Source organism: Anopheles marshallii, chromosome 3 (genome assembly GCF_943734725.1).
Source record: "Anopheles marshallii chromosome 3, idAnoMarsDA_429_01, whole genome shotgun sequence".
NCBI lineage: Eukaryota > Metazoa > Arthropoda > Insecta > Diptera > Culicidae > Anopheles > Anopheles marshallii.
Window position 1 is genome coordinate 42,137,426 of NC_071327.1, and position 13,224 is coordinate 42,150,649.

At 43.6% G+C, this 13,224-nt stretch overlaps 1 pseudogene; it reads right to left on the minus strand.

Annotated features, from left to right (window-relative positions):
- Positions 1–2,545: 2,545 nt before the first annotated feature.
- LOC128712620 (uncharacterized) lies at positions 2,546–3,060 on the minus strand (annotated as a pseudogene).
- Between the last annotated feature and the right edge of the window lie 10,164 nt (positions 3,061–13,224).

The window sequence follows — 13,224 nt, forward strand, 5'->3', positions numbered from 1 at the left end:
AGTCGCGACAATATGACGGATACATTAGTAGGCCCGGGAATATGTTTTACTTTATATCTATAGGGAAGCAGGCGAAGAGCCCATCCTTCGGCTCTAGAACAAGCTTTTTTATCAGTCTGATGTTTGCCTTCAAAAATATATTGTAGAGTTTTGTGGTCGGTGAAAATAGTAAAATCTGTTCCAAATAGATAGTAATAAAATTTCTTCACTGCCCATACTATGGCCAAAGCCTCACGTTGCGTCTGTGGATATATCCTTTCGGTTTTCGTTAATCCTGTAGTGTGATGTACTACTTTGCATTTATTTATGAACACTTCGTTACACTTTTATTAACGCCTCAAGGTAACACGTGCTGTTGCTTGTCGGTCGGTCCAAACAGGAGTGATCTTGCAATCTTTTTTGCCAGTCCAGATCTTTTTGACAGAGCAGTCAGAATGACCCTGTGACAGATGCCAGCAGGTCGCATAATATCGCGCGGATGACAAAACGTTACAAACGTTTACTTGCTGGTACAATCCTTTAGACGCAAAATTAATTATGCGAGCCTTCCCTGTCTTTGTTCGTTGTGCTAGGACCGCTCCGGAGATGCATTCGTATACAATTCAGTCTCGTCTTCAGGATCAAAGAACCCTAGTCGTCTTACTGTAATACATAGTTCCTTTCTTTTTTCATCAAAAGCTGCTTTTTCATTCTTACCAAACGTTTTAGTGTCGCCTCGTATAAAATTCCGTAATGGTTCCGATTATGTCGATAGTTCTGGAATAAATTGTCCGACAAAATTGATTAAGCCTAAGACTCCTAACTTCTTCTTTTGTCTCTGGTTTCCTGAAATTTTTGATAGTTGTTATTTTTTCTTCCGATGGAGCTAGCTATTCCTTTCGCGCTAATATTGTATCCAAGAATCTCTAAGTTTGATGTTCTTAAAATACTGTATAATTTCAACTGATCGGCAAAGACGGTTAATGCGATATCAGCGAGTGATCGGTGTTGCACGTTGGGCATTCAATTTGCTACTGTTTATTAAACTGTCCGGTTACATAATTCATTCGGTAGAGTTCATCATTTGTGGATCGGATAGATCATCGGATAACGGGATTAAAGGACGGGAATTTAAACATTGCTCGACTTGAGCAATGAGGGTGAGCATACTCTCCTGCGTAATACTTGTAACACCTATCGTTCGCACTATGTGTTTTTTAGCCGATTTGACTGCCGCTTCCCACAGTCCGCCAAAATGTGGTGCTCTTGGGGAATGAATTTCCATTCCATTTCGTTGGACGCGCACCAATTGATGATAAGCCGGCGATCATCATCGTTGGTCTTCAGCATCTCGTACAGCCGATGCAGCTCATGCGCAGCTCCCTTAAACGTCGTCGCATTGTCGGAATGTAATTCACACACCTTGCCTCGGCGTGCCACAAAATGACGAAGTGCTGCCAAAAATGCCGTTGTGGTTAGGTCGCTGACTAGCTCGATGTGTACTGCTATGGTCGCAAACACACGAATATCGCGATGTATGCTTTGGTCGGGCTCCGGTTGCGGACGGTGGCTTTTAGCATAAACGGACCACAGTAATCCACACCGCTGATCGAAAACGGTCTTGTCGCTGTAACTCTCGACGTTGGTAGATCGGCAACACTTTGTTTCACGAGAGTCGGTTTGTTTTTGAAACAAACATTGCACCTATGATAAACAGCCTTTGTCAAGTTCCGGCCCCCTATTAACCAAAACCTTTGGCAAAGTGAGGCTAATAACAGTTGCGATCCAGAATGTAGCAACTGTATAAGGCAAGCCACTGCCAATAGCACCGACAACGGATGCTTCGCTGACAAACGTTGAAGGAAAACTTTCGCGATGATGATAGTCGGACCCAACAGACCAAGTGGGTCGAATATGCTTGCCGTATACGATAGGACAAGGCTCCTAGTTAGTACTTCTGCTGCCATTTCAGGGTTGATCTTCAAGCGCCGTTCCACTCCCAACAATCGTCGATCAGCTATTTCCAATGTCCCGTAGTTGATGATTGAGGTACAGGATACATGAGTGGAAATCACCTTGTGGGAAGTATTCCCAGCAACTGTCCACCCAAACGGAGTCTCAACCAACTAAGGACCGCCTTCGACCAATAATCGCTTCTTTCCCGTATGCATCTCCTGTTGGGATTATTATTCGCAGTGCAGAAAAATGTTGGGAGTGGAACCTCGTACTCTTGCGTGAATTCAACCTTTATTACGTTTTTACATACATACATCTGTCATCTCCGCCTGACATTTCGGGGGGTAGGAAACTAAACTATTGCAGAGAGTTAATACATTGCTATTTCTAACATCTCCCAGTATGCATCACTACCAATGACAACATCGATTTTGGCAGGCAGATGGAACGTCGAATCAGCCAACGGGATATTTGGGAAATTCCACGCAGTAACGTCGATAGGGGCAGTTGGCATTTCAATGCAAGGTAATTTCAAAATCACGAATTCTATTGGCGACGAAAATAGAGCTGAATTCGACTCAACAGTGACAATCAAGGAACCCTTGGCTTGCTATACCGATTCACCGATACCCGACAATGCTACGTTAATCCTTTTCCGCGTGGTCAACAGCTTTCGTGCTAAGGATTCGGACACAACATTACACATGGAGCCAGAATCCAACAACGCTCATGCTTTATGCCGGATGCCATGATCATCGACTAACCAGAGCATCGCTGTTTCAAGAACCACCACGTCATGATTCAATCCTACATTCATGGACACCTGGGCGGGAGTATTATCGTGCAAGAGGCTGTGATGACGTGCGTTACACTTGCTGCAACGGAAAACGGAATGGCACGTCCTAACCTGATGGTTCGGATTCAGACAATTGAAGCATAGTTTATGCTTTGCTATCACCTCACGCCGAAACTTAATATCTCCCCTTTGGAACTTTGGGCAGCTTCGTAGGCTCCACACACCAATGGACACGATACATGGGCTGCACTGCTAGGTGGCTTCTGGGTTGATACGGTATTTGCAACGTATTTTACTCTTCCCGATCTTCGCTCTCCGCCAGCCACCATTGTAGACGTTGATTCAACAACCTTTGTTAATGCTTGTGACGATCGCAAAATTCGGATTCTATCCTGCAGAAAGTCGATTAGTTCCGGATACTTATCTTGGCGGCTCGTTGACGAATGTTTCTCCCAAGCCAGGATAGTTGCGGGATCCAATTTGAAAAACATCAACGTGGTGAGCGGCGTATTCCAACTATCAACCGATTCAAGCAGCTTCTTTAGTCCGTTAACGTGGCGTGTGAACTCGTCCCCAAGCTGCGTCAATTCATCAACCGACTTTTAACGCATAGTGGGAAGGTGATGCAACTTTCGATAGCTGCGTCAATTCATCAACCGACTTGGAACGCATAGTGGGAAGGTGATGCAACTTTCGATAGTAGTCATGAACTAACATGCGTGGATTATCGTAGCGCTTTAGTAACGCGGCCCATGTAATCGCATAATTGTCCGCGGTTAAATTGGTATGCTCGAACAACAGCGCGGACACTTCAATGATGACAACAGATATTGTAGTTTAGGATGGATGGAATATCTGCCGAGGAGTCAATCATTGCCACAAATCGATCAAGGAACGTGAGCCATTTTGTCTTGTCGCCGTCGAACGTTGGGAGATCAATTTTCGGTAAACGAATATTAACCGAGCCTAAATTTCCCGGTGAATTTAGGGTAGAATTCGCTTGAGTTACCGACGCATTGAGCGGGTTGGCCTCACAGGGCTGCTTTTGCAGCAAAAATCCCTTTAGTTTGCGGTACGCACTATCCATATCACAACGTTCTTGCGTTAACGATTCTAACACTTCCGACGATTCCTCTAAGTTCCGCTAGTTTGACGTGACTTTCACTATGACGCTAAGCTGCGCAGGACGCTTCGATTCGACAGCTTCGATTATTGCCGTAAAGTTGATGCGGAGCAACAACTTACAACTCCACCAACGAATATCACACAACACACGAGAAAACTAACACAGTTTCGCGCCAATATGCGGAGCAAAGCAGCGAACAGGTTCGGTTTCTCACGACCACAATGAAAGCAACGTCGATACTGTTGCTTCCGGCTCGAAGGACCAAATGTAGAATTTCAACTGATCGGCAAAGACGGTTGATGTGATATCAGCGAGTGATCGGTGTTGCACGTTGGGCATTCAATTTGCTACTGTTTATTAAACTGTCCGGTTACATAATTCATTCGGTAGAGTTCATCATTTGTGGTCATTTTGTAAGTTCATTCTAACATTCTGACATATTCGCGTCAGAATACATTCGCATACATTCGCGTGCCTTGTGTCGCACTATCTTGCCCGTCTCATCCCTTTTCAGTTTGAAAACCCATTTCGCTCCTATGGGCTTCACTCCGACGGGTAAGTTTACAAGCTCCCATGTTTGGTTCTGTCCATGATTTCATTTCTTCAATCATAGCGTCTTTCCAAACAGGGATTTTCCTCGCTTCATGATAACTTGATGGCTCTTCGTCATGAGTGACCTTGACCACAACAAAGTCCTCATAACGTTTGGGAAGGACGCCTCGCATACTTCGACCTTCATTTAGTGGCTCTTCAGAAGTGTCACTCTCTTCTGCATCTTCATACACTGTCAAAGTATTGACACAACCTGCCCATTAGCAACGATAGGAGTTCGGGACGAATGACGGAAGAGGGCGCCACCATCAGGGGGATAAAAGGGACTGCATTGCGAGGATCGAGTTCTTTTCCTGTTGCAGACCACACAAAAAGGCAGTAATAAATTTTGAACGTCTCTAACCGAATCGAGGCTGTTAAAAATATTACACAAGTCCGAAAGTTTGCAACATACACAGATATAGTTTCTTCGGATTCTCCCACAGATACTTGATTCATCCAGTCCAGTTCAACAAGTACTTCAGTCCGAGCTTCCACGTTTTCCACAGTGCACTCTTCCTGCTGTTCGGAGCCATTACTCAGCTCAAGAAACCGGGCATCGCGACTAATGATCACGCGATCTTTATCGATGTTTAGAAATCTATACGCCTCATGCTGGTCCAAGTAACCTAAAAAAATAAGTTTCTCCACCTTCGCATCGAACTTCTTTCTTCTTGGGTCGGGAACATGAACGTAAGCCTCGCTTCCAAACACTCGTAGTCTGGACAAGTCCGGCTTTGACCCAGTCCAATGCTCGTAGGGTGTACGGTTTACTACTCTTGAAGGGAGTCGGTTCTGCACATAGGCTGCTGTCAATACAGCCTCTCCCCAGTATCGTTTCGGTAGTCCAGCATCAAGCAGCATACAGTTCGCCATCTCTTACAAGGCTCGGTTCTTACGTTCGGCTGGTTAGATTGTGGTGAGTATGGAGTGGAATATTGTGCGCTTATACCTTGGAACTTATAAAATTCCTGTAGACCTCTAACCGTGTCCACTCCACTCTCTTCATCGGTCCACATATATCAGTGTGTAAAAGGTCTTTAGTAGCTGTCCAACCGAAGTTGGGTCCTATTTTTATTTTTCCTTCCAACTGCTGGGAGTTAGGTCCCAGACAACTTTGCTTCCCTACTACACGTTTACTGGCTGAAGGATTTTCTTGTCGAATATCGGAGCGATAACTCGCAGAAGGTCTTCCTCGTCGGAGATCGGAGCGATAACTCGCAGGAGGTCTTCCTCGTCGGAGATCGGAGCGATAACTCGCAGAAGGTCTTCCTCGTCGGAGATCGGAGCGATAACTCGCAGAAGGTCTTCCTCGTCGGAGATCGGAGCGATAACTCGCAGAAGGTCTTCCTCGTCGGAGACCGGAGCGATAACTAACTTTCGTTCGGACATGCCACCGCTTTTATACTGTGCTGACCATGTCTCGAACTTTCCTGTCTCCTTACAATTCGTGTTTGATCCTGTCTGTTTTTCGTTTGTCGCCTATTCTTTCGTTCCTCTCCTACAAACAAGGATCTTATTGTTCTAGCTTTACCGGTTGCTAGTTTGGGTTTACCTAGGAACAAAGGACTGATTGTATTCGCCGTGTCCAGGCAAAACTTCCCAACTAGCAATTTGTTTAGTACCCTCTTTTTTGCCTAGGTGGCGCTATTTTGTGTCTTGGCTATTTGCGATGCTCTGGTCGCCACAGTACTCCCCTCCTAGAGCGGTGTTACCAGAAACTGTGTGTGACTAGGAAACACCGATCGAAAGATTCCGCCAGGAAGTGGCGACGAAGGATAACACATCGATGATGGGATCAGGCAACGGTTGTTGCTAAGCCTCGGTGATTCGGTCGGGTGACGGTTGTCACGACGTGATGAAGGCGGGCACATCGGTGATGTGATCAGGCAACGGTTGTTGCGAAGCCTCGGTGATGCGGTCGGGTGACGGTTGTCACGACGTCACGTCACGAGCAGGTCGATGATCGTCAACGTTGTATCGTAAACCAATTCGGTTGGTTCCAATGGATGTCGTCAGGCTCAGGATCAATGTGCCATCAGCGATGATGGTAGTTCGTTCGTTCCCAGGACACTCAACGCGGTTGTGTTTGTCGTTGTGCAGTGCAAGGAAAACAACCAGTAGATGATGGTGTGGCTACGTTCGTCACGCAATAAGACGGCGTGGATAGCGTTTCCTGGGAAGTTACAGCGTCTAGTTTTGTCGAGTATAGGGGCGCTCCGTATGTGCTTTTTGGCGCACTAATACGGCGTCACTGCGGATGACGGACGCTGTATATTTGATGGAATACGTGTAACGAAACGGCGTCGAACGGGATGATGTCTAACGGAATGATGTCCTACGGAAAGGTGCGGACGGGATAGCGTCGGTACGGATGGTGTTTGTCGACATGAGCCGTTACACGACGATGTGTAAGGTAGCAGCATTTACGGGCCGAGGCGTTGGTACTTTTGAGAATAAACTTGAAACAGACACTGTACGTGTTCACTCCTGAACGTTCCGTTTATTTCAATTTCAATATGTGTACCTCTCTGACAGATTACAGTGTCACACAGCTAGCTCCCACTGGTCATGCATAATGACACTTCTGATGTTGTACATGCCAACACTCCTCCTCAACATCAGTTACTTATTTTTCCAATCCACTTAGCTTTCTAAGATACTCAATGCGAATGCGCGCCATTGGTTTGGTAAGCATATCCGCCAACATATCTTCTGATGGACAATATTCGTACTTGATGCTTCCTTTTCTGTATAAATCTTTAACAAAGTTGTACTTTGTGTCTATATGCTTCGTTCTATTGCTGAATTTTTCCGCATTTAACATTTTCAAACACGATTGATTATCTTCTTTAAGCTTTATAACCTTAACATTCTCTCCTAAATCCGTAAACAAACGTTGAAGCCAAATTGCTTCTTGAGTAGCTTCTGCTAACGCTATAAACTCAGCCTCTGCTGTTGATAAGGAGACACATGTTTGTTTGCGACATGCCCATGATATTGTACCACCACAAAACTTGAATAGAAATCCGCTATTTGACTTACGATTCGCTGTACATTCAGCCCAATCAGCATCTGCATATCCTACTAATCCTGATTTGTCCAAGCGATTACTTATTCTCAGTTTAAGATCTACCGAACCTTTCAAATAACGAACAATTCTTCGCAATTCATTCCAATCTCGCTGTGTAGGATTGACGAGTTTACGACTCAAAATTGATACTGATGCCGCAATATCAGGTCTACTATTACATGCAACATATAATAATTTTCCAATGAGCTTCTGATATTCGAAATTATTTGGAAGTGGTTTATCTTCTTCAGTTGGCTTCAAATATCCCACATCGATAGGAACTTGTGATATTTTCGCATCTTGTAATCCTGTTGATTTCAATATGTCCTCAATATATCTTCGTTGAGAAATATGATAATCTCCATTTCCATCACATTCTACTTCTATACCAACATAAGTTTTAACTTCCCCTAAGTTAACCACCTCAAAATGTCTATTTAGTGTCTTGCTTATGGATGCCAAATTATTCTCATCTTCACTTGCTATTATTAAATCATCTACATAGATTAATACATAGCACCATTTGCCATTTTCTTGCCTTCTGTATAAGCATTGATCCGCTTCGCACCTTTTGAACCTATCACCTTCCAAAACTTGATGCAATTTGATATTCCAAGAGCGAGCACTTTGTTTCAAACCATAGATGCTTCGTTTTAAACGACAGACCTTGTTTTCTTGATTCTTTATAATATAACCTGGCGGCTGTTTCATATATAACTCCTCCTCAAGGTCTCCGTTTAAAAATGCCGTCTTTATGTCATATTGTCGCACAATCATTTTATGTTTAGCTGCTACAGACATAAGTGCCCTAAACGTCGTTTGACGAACGATACGGATGAGGCATATATTTCCTCATATTCAATGCCATATTTCTGATTAAATCCTTGAGCTACGAGACGAGCCTTGTACCTATAAATCTTATCTTTTGACGTTTTCTTTAATGAATACACCCATTTACAACCCAATACCTTCTTACCTTTTGGGACATCCACTAGTTCCCAGGTATCGTTACGTGTCATGGCCTCGAGCTCTTCTTGCATTGCCTTTCTCCAGTTGCAGCTATCAGGACTCGCCAGCGCTTCTGCTAGATTTTTCGGCTCCTCCTGAAGCGTAGTTTCAGCTAGACAGACATACCGCATCGGTAGTTTTCCTTGGGTAGCACGCGTTGATCTTCTCAGCATTTCCTCATCTGCTACAGGAGCATCTTCCCATCTTCGAAAGGGCATATATTTCCTCATATTCAATGCCATATTTCTGATTAAATCCTTGAGCTACGAGACGAGCCTTGTACCTATAAATCTTATCTTTTGACGTTTTCTTTAATGAATACACCCATTTACAACCCAATACCTTCTTACCTTTTGGGACATCCACTAGTTCCCAGGTATCGTTACGTGTCATGGCCTCGAGCTCTTCTTGCATTGCCTTTCTCCAGTTGCAGCTATCAGGACTCGCCAGCGCTTCTGCTAGATTTTTCGGCTCCTCCTGAAGCGTAGTTTCAGCTAGACAGACATACCGCATCGGTAGTTTTCCTTGGGTAGCACGCGTTGATCTTCTCAGCATTTCCTCATCTGCTACAGGAGCATCTTCCCAATCGTCTTGATCATTAGTGTCTGTTGTTGCAGTATCTATTGACACATCAGTTGGATCTACATCTGAATCGATAGTTGGCTATCTTCAACCAATAAACCGATCGTGGCCATTGCTATTTGGTCTTTCTTTGTCCATTTTTCAGGTGCCCCCTCTGGCTTTGCTTCACTGATCACTTCCCAACAACCATCCTTTATGAGGAGCAGTTTCACCTTGAAACTCCAATTATCGTAGTTGGTAGCATTCAGTTTCACAATTTTGTGCTCTATTTTTTCACTCATTTTGACGATATTAAACAAAACTGTTTCCTGGAACCACTGCTGGGCCCATAACCTTTTGAGAATAAACTTGAAACAGTCACTGTACGTGTTCACTCCTGAACGTTCCGTTTATTTCAATTTCAATATGTGTACCTCTCTGACAGATTACAGTGTCACACAGCTAGCTCCCACTGGTCATGCATAATGACACTTCTGATGTTGTACATGCCAACAGGTACGAGGTGGTACCGGATGTTTCGTGGCTGCTGGTGTCGTTCCTCGGCTGCGGAGTTATCGCTCGTTTCTGCGTTCGTCCTTCTATGGTGGCGTTGTTCAGCACGTGGTGAAAGAAAATGGCGGCGTTCGGAAATCGTCACCGTTCACAGCGATCGTGATGATTGCGTTCATCGTGCGGTGAAACGGCTTGAGGTGGTACGGCGTGTACGGACACAAGGCTAGGCGTGTACGAGTCGGCGTCGGAGAGCCAGCGTCATACTCAACAGTGTTGGTACGGGACGATGTCGGGTGAAGCGGCTTGTGCGGATCGAGACTGTACACTAACACGTACGTGGAGTAAAGAAACCGGATGGTTCCTCAGTACCCATGTTGATCCTCGGTGCCAGTGGTGCGGTACCCAACAAGCCTGTTTGAAGGCTGATGGTGGAAGGAATCACGTCGGGGTCACCAGTTTTAGGAGTGGTCCAACCGTTGTTGGGTCCTATTTTTATTCTTCCTTCCAACTGCTGGGAGTTAGGTCCCAGACAACTTTGCTTCCCTACTACACGTTTACTGGCTGAAGGATTTTCTTGTCGAATATCGGAGCGATAACTCGCAGAAGGTCTTCCTCGTCGGAGATCGGAGCGATAACTCGCAGGAGGTCTTCCTCGTCGGAGATCGGAGCGATAACTCGCAGAAGGTCTTCCTCGTCGGAGATCGGAGCGATAACTCGCAGAAGGTCTTCCTCGTCGGAGATCGGAGCGATAACTCGCAGAAGGTCTTCTTCGTCGGAGACCGGAGCGATAACTAACTTTCGTTCGGACATGCCACCGCTTTTATACTGTGCTGGCCATGTCTCGAACTTTCCTGTCTCCTTACAATTCGTGTTTGATCCTGTCTGTTTTTCGTTTGTCGCCTATTCTTTCGTTCCTCTCCTACAAACAAGGATCTTATTGTTCTAGCTTTACCGGTTGCTAGTTTGGGTTTACCTAGGAACAAAGGACTGATTGTATTCGCCGTGTCCAGGCAAAACATCCCAACTAGCAATTTGTTTAGTACCCTCTTTTTTGCCTAGGTGGCGCTATTTTGTGTCTTGGCTATTTGCGATGCTCTGGTCGCCACAGGTCCAATGGTTTCTTGGATTTGCATTCGGTCACTAGAGGAAAGGGCTTTCTGGATAGCTTCCCCTTCAAACAGCACTCGCACACAATCCTTTCTCTGCAATCCTTCACATGTAAACCGTTTGCTAACCCACCACGTCAGTCACATAACCGCCTTTGAGCTCCATAAAAAACTCGCGATCGTTGGTCATGTGACACGTGCAGCCACTATCTATCGTCCAAGCACCAGGAATTACTTCCACAGCAACAAAACACGCCGCGTCATGAACAGCAGTATCATTCCTTGTTGGTTGTTGCTTAGCTTGGATACGCTTAGCTTGCGCAGGTTTCGAAGTCTTCTTATAGGATGGCCGTTTCTTTCAATTTCACTGGAAATGACCAGGCTGGTGACAATAAAAACATTTCAACTCACCACGATCCGTTGTTTCAACCTTAAGGACTTTCTCCTCCTTACAACTTACTCCTGGTTGACATTCGCGCTTCATGCTTTTTTATCGCAATCGTGCCAATACTGATTCCATAGTGACGTCATCTTGAGGATCTCTCTTGAGGTCTCCACCGATGTGAAAAACGTGCTGCACGACGGCGGCAAAGTCCGTAGAAATAAAATGATCCGTAGCATTTCACTCAAATCGACGACGGCGTTGTCCATTTTTTCGTAGATGTTTTCCATATATTCGATATGCGATATGAGATGCGATTCCTTGCCTTTGTGTCCTTCTTCTTCCATTCTGCGAAACTGTCGTTCTTTTCATCCGGTATAGAAACCTCGATCACTTCCCATACCTCCTCCGGCAGCGTTTGCATACTCTAGCAGCGTTTGCATACGGAATTTCCATGCGATGAAATTCGCATAGTTTTTTTTTTTTTTTTTCGTTAGAACGGCCTGGCCGTATCGACTTATTTTACCTCGTAGCCGGATAGTCAGTCCTTGCTACGGGGGATTGGCCCGGATGGGATTTTGGTCCGGTCCGTTCGTGTGGAGACCGGCGCTGCTACCATCATGCCACCGGGCTGCCCCATTTCCCCAAATTCGCATTGTTCAATTTCGTAAAAATGGCCTTAACGGAATCCGTCATTTTGTACACCAAGCGACGCCGGTTGTTCAGGAACTTTATCTTTTCCTACGATCACGAAGAAAGAAATAATGCGCAAACTAAATACGCTCGCTTAGCACGTTTCGCAAATTACTCAAACTAGTAAATTTCAGCTCCTGGACCCATAACCTGATGAGTAATGCTCACGCAAGTAAAACTCTTTGCACAGTCCAGCGTCCGTTTTACTCCACGTTCAAAGCTCAAATGATTTATTTCACGTATTTTCAGTTTGACAATTCGTTGGCAGTGTTGCCAGAAATACAGAAAGTTGTTATTTACATTCAACAGTAACTAAAAAAACAAACAATATTGCATATAAACAAGTGCTTCAAACTCAACCCAATCTTTCACAAGGGGGGTTATACACATGCTGCTGAAAAGCTGCCAAGAGTCGGGCTGATGAAATTAAATGTTCCCGTTCAAAAATCCGGTGCTTGCAATGAAAAATGTGCGCCGGCGACAAGAAATCGAGTGAGGCGCGTCAAAAAATGTGTGCTGCAAGTCAAAACTAAAATGTAAAACCCTGTATGTTACAACTGGTGTTTTCTAGAGTGTGCAAGAAAAGAATCATCAGAAGAGTTGAACCTCATTCCGAGCAAACAAATTAAAGTAAGGCAAAATAAGTCCTGATTGATTAAATTGTACTTACCCTATAAGTGATCGAATGTTGCTGAAAACTATATATATATATAAATAAATATATATATATATATATATATATATATATATATATATATATATATATATATATATATATATGTATATATATATATATATATATATATATATATATATATATATATATATATATATATATATATATAACTGTACAACAGTATGTAGTTTTGAAAGATAGCCAAACGCGGGTTTTTGTACTGTAAACTAATTTTTAATTTAAAACCGTTACAAAAATGTTCAGTTACATTTGATAAAATGATGATGTGCATTATTACGGGGTTTAAATAATTTATGAAATATGATTTCTATAATATAATATATAAATATGTATGTATATAATACTAAGCTTTTGTTAAAAAGATATAGGTTGCATTTTTCATTCCATTCGTTAGTTTAAACACAACTTAGCGAAGCTGTTGTGAGCTTGTCTTTGCTTCTAGATTCGTTTTAATATTATATACGATAAATATGGCCGGATTATTTATTACAAAACAAAAACTAATCGTAAAAGCTAGCATTTGCCTTCGAAGTTTTCGTCCATTTGCTTGTATCCTCCTACTACCTGACATCATGGCTTATTGCAGCATATTTCCTACGGATTATTAGTATTTAAGTACAGTTTGTCAAATATTGGTTTATAGTAATTTCGTTATTTCAATCACACATTGGCAAATGATTGTGATGTCCCGTATCAATAATAAACAAATCGAGAAGTAGAAGCGTAATTACGCGTAATTTAAT